Source organism: Sciurus vulgaris, assembly GCF_902686455.1.
Source record: "Sciurus vulgaris genome assembly, chromosome: 1".
Lineage (NCBI taxonomy): Eukaryota > Metazoa > Chordata > Mammalia > Rodentia > Sciuridae > Sciurus > Sciurus vulgaris.
This window is the reverse complement of record NC_136461.1, coordinates 120,120,330-120,124,974: the sequence shown is the minus strand read 5'-3', so window position 1 is coordinate 120,124,974 and position 4,645 is coordinate 120,120,330. Positions and strand designations below refer to the sequence as shown.

Here is a 4,645-nt window from a genome sequence, read left to right as displayed (position 1 = left end):
GCCTGAACTGCAGGATGTCGAGCAAGGCTAAGAAAATGAAATGGTTTGAAAATAATTTTAAAAAATGCACAAGTTTGGGTCACTTGAATCTTTGATTCATGCAGCTGCTCATGCTGTGCTTAGCTCTCTCCCTCATTTGATCTCCTCCCAGGGAAAGAGAAGTTATGAGGCAATTCTGAGACTCCACCCATTGATTTTCAAAGCTTTCTATTTCATTAGGCAGGGAAACAGAATTTCTTCCCATAAATATCATACTGAAAATGAAGAACAGTGGTGGACTTGTCCTCTTGCTCTTTTGCATTGTGTTCAAGTTCCATCATTAGCACTTTCTTATACAGCAGATGGGTCCCTGGAAAACAAAGCCCCCTGTATGAGTGTCGAATGGGAAAGGCAAGGTGCTCAATGACTTCCTCCTTTGCTCTTCACAGAGTGTCAGTGATGGGAGGTGATATTTATAGAGGTATCTATCTTTACCAATTCTTTACTGCACCTCTGTTACGCCACCTGCAATTCCTCTCAGTGCTTGACAAGAATTCTGCTGAGTAATAAAGGTGTGTCTCATCTCGTTGGGAATTCAGTTGCGGGCTTTCCTTCCTTGCTTGCTTAATATGTGTAGGTTTACTATTAATATTTTATGTGTTTTCCCTGAAAATAGGGATCTTAACAGAACCAGGGTTTAGAACATAAAAACCAGACTTCTAATGAAACAGTGATTTCAGATTTACTCATTTTGCTATGAAACTCTGAGTAACCAAGATTGCTATGAGAAAACACAAAACAGATTCTAGCTGCCGATCCCCTGTTGACTACTCTCAGATGACCTGAAACACATAGGCAAATAATTCCAACACCATCAGGAAGGATTAACAGGAACAGAAGAAATAAAGGGTTCCTCGATGTTAAGTTCACACAGTGTAAGATGATATCATATATTTGTTAGCTAAAATGTCTAGCATTTATTAACTACAGCAGTAGTCACAGGACTATTGTTTATTCAACCCTACTGAACTTACTTTAACCTTTATGATTAGGTAAATATTAATATGACTTATTATTTAATTATAGGTTATCACAAGTAAACAATTACTAGAATAATTAGAATACTTCATTGTCTAGTCTAGTAATGATTATACAAAATATTTTTGTTTTTCTCCTTTTGACCTTTTCCTGTTCTGAAAAAACATGCCTACCTTTTAATGTATAAAAATCTGGCTGGGAAAAATAAAATTTAGAACTTAGCATCCATTCCTTGAGTTTGTGTTGCTTTGTTCTCCATGCCTACTCCCTCACCTGAGACCACTACGACCCCTGCTAGGGCTGGGACCCTGGCACACCTCTTGAATAGAAGGAGATCAGCTTTGAAGTTGCTCGTAAATTCCATACAATGTGACATTTTAAAGTTATTGCTAGCTGACATAATAGGAGTATGAACTCAATATAATTATGTGAATTCTTCCTAGAATATCTGTAAATGAATTTTGCCCTAGTTGCTCTTACCTGTAACTAGGATCCATGACTTCAATGATTAAATTCCTTTCTTTTTTTTTTTTTTTTTTAATTGTAAACAAATGGGATACATGTTGTTCTCTGTTTGTACATGGCCGTAAAGGCATACCATTTGTGTAATCATAAATTTACATAGAGTAATGTTGTTTGATTCATTCTGTTATTTTTGTCCCTTCCCCCCACCCCTCCCACCCCTCTTTACCCTCTATACAGTCCTTCCTTCCTCCATACTTGCCCCCCTCCCTAACCCTAACTCTAACCCTAACACTAACCCTTCCCTCTCCCCCATTATGTGTCATCCTCTACTTATTAGCGATATCATTCGTCTTTGGCTTTTTGAGATTGGCTTATCTCACTTAGCATGATATTCTCCAATTTCATCCATTTGCCTGCAAATGCCATAATTTTATCATTCTTTATGGCTGAGTAATATTCCATTGTATATGTATACCACAGTTTCTTTATCCACTCATCAATTGAAGGGCATCTAGGTTGGTTCCACAGTCTGGCTATTGTGAATTGAGCAGCTATGAACATTGATGTGGCTGTGTCTCTGTAGTATGCTGATTTTAAGTCCTTTGGTTATAGGCCAAGGAGTGGGATAGCTGGGTCAAATGGCGGGTCCATTCCAAGTTTTCTAAGGAATCTCCACACTGCTTTCCAGAGTGGCTGCACTAATTTGCAGCCCCACCAGCAGTGTATGAGTGTACCTTTCTCCCCACATCCTCGCCAACACCTGTTGTTGCTCATATTCTGATAATCGCCATTCTAATTGGGGTGAGATGGAATCTTAGGGTGGTTTTGATTTGCATTTCTCTTATTACTAGAGATGTTGAACATTTTTCCATATGTTTGTTGATTGCTTGTAGATCTTCTTCTGTGAAGTGTCTATTCATTTCCTTAGCCCATTTGTCGACTGGATTATTTGAATTCTTGGAGTAAAGTTTTTTGAGTTCTTTATAGATTCTGGAGATTAGTGTTCTATCTGAAGTATGATTGGCAAAGATATTCTCCCATTCTGTAGGCTCTTTCTTCGCATTGTTGATAGTTTCCTTTGCTGAGAGAAAGCTTTTTAGTTTGAATCTATCCCAGTGGTTGATTCTAGCTTTTATTTCTTGTGCTATGGGAGTCCTGTTAAGGAAGTCTGATCCTAGACCAACAAGGTGAAAATTGGACCTACTTTTTCTTCTATAATCTGCAGGGTCTCTGGTCTGATTCCGAGGTCCTTAATCCATTTTGAGTTTAGTTTCGTGCATGGTGAGAGATATGGGTTTAGTTTCATTCTGTTGCATATGGATTTCCAATTCTCTCAGCACCATTTGTTGAAGAGGCTATCTTTTCTCCATTGCATATTTTTGGCACCTTTGTCTAGTATGAGAAAATTGTATTTATTTGGGTTTGTGTCCGTGTCCTCTATTCTATACCATTGATCTACCTTTCTATTTTGGTACCAATACCATGCCGTTTTTGTTACTATTGCTTTGTAGTAGAGTTGAAGATCTGGTATTGCAATACCCCCTGTTTCACTCTTCTGCTAAGTATTGCTTTAGCTATTCTGGGTTTCTTATTCTTCCAGATGAATTTCATAATTGCTTGCTCTATTTCTGTAAGGTACATCATTGGATTTTATTGGAATTGCATTGAATTTGTATAGCACTTTAGGTAGTATGGCCATTTTGACAATATTAATTCTTCCCTATCCAAGAACATGGAAGATCTTTCCATCTTCTAAGGTGTTCTTTATTTCTTTCTTTAGTGCTGTATAGTTCTCATTGTAGAGGTCTTTCACCTCTTTTGTGAGATTGATTCCCACGTATTTTATTTTTTTCGAGGCTATTGTGAATGGGGTAGCTTTCTTAATTCTCTTTCTGAAGATTCATCACTTATGTATAAAATGCGTTGGATTTATGGGCATTGATCTTGTAACCTGCTACTTACTGAATTCACTTATGAGTTCTAAGAGTTTTCTGGTGGAATTTCCAGGTTCCTCTAAATATATAATCATGTCATCAGCGAATAGGGATAGTTTGAGTTCTTCTTCCCAATTCGTATAACAGAAGATATTAGGAAGGAAATTAAAAAAATTCTTAGAGGTAAATGAGAACAAAGAAACATCATATCAAAATCTCTGGGACACTATGAAAGCAGTACTTAGAGGGAAATTTATTTCATGGAGCGCATTAATAAAAGAAGTAAAACTCAACAAATAAACGACCTAACACTACAGCTCAAAGCCCTAGAAAAAGAAGAACAGAACAGCACCAAAAGTAGTAGAAGACAGGAAATAGTTAAACTCAGAGCTGAAATCAATGAAATTGAAACAAAAGAAACAATACAAAAAATTGACAAATAAATAGTTGGTTCTTCGAAAAAATAAACAAAATTGATAAACCTTTAGCCACACTAACAAAGAGAAGACGAGAGAAAACCCAAATCACTAAAATTCGGAATGAACAAGGAAATATCACAACAGACAGGATTGAAATACAAAACATAATTAGAAGCTATTTGAAAATCTATACTCCAACAAAATAGAAAATTTCGAAGGCATCAACAGGTTTCTAGAGATATATGAATTGCCTAAACTGAACGAGGAGGACATAAACAATTTAATAGACCAATTTCAAGTACTGAAATAGAAGAAGTCATCAAAAGCCTACCAACAAAGAAAAGTCCGGGACCAGATGGGTTCTCAGCTGAGTTCTACAAAATCTTTAAAGAAGAGCTCATTCCAATACTTCTCAAAGTATTCCATAAATAGAAGAGGAGGGAACCCTCCAAACTCATTCTATGAAGCCAATATCACACTGATACCTAAACCAGACAGAGACACATCGAGGAAAGAAAATTTCAGACCAATATCCTTAATGAACATCAATGCAAAAATTCTCAACAAAATCTTAGCAACTCGCATACAAAAACATATTAAAAAGATAGTGCACCATGATCAACTGGGTTTCATCCCAGGGATGCAGGGTTTGTTCAACATCAGGAAATCAATAAATGTCATTCACCATATCAATAGACTGAAAGTCAAGAATCACATGATTATTTCCATAGATGCAGAAAAAGCATTTGATAAAATACAGCACCCCTTCATGCTCAAAACACTAGAAAAAATAGGGATAGTGGGAACATT

General features: G+C 36.6%; 1 protein-coding gene across 2 annotated transcripts in view; it reads right to left on the bottom strand.

The window, feature by feature from the left end:
• The window catches only part of LOC306638800 (interferon-activable protein 203-like), a 117,508-nt gene that overhangs the window by 86,834 nt on the left and 26,029 nt on the right, over positions 1-4,645 (bottom strand). The window lies entirely within an intron of this gene.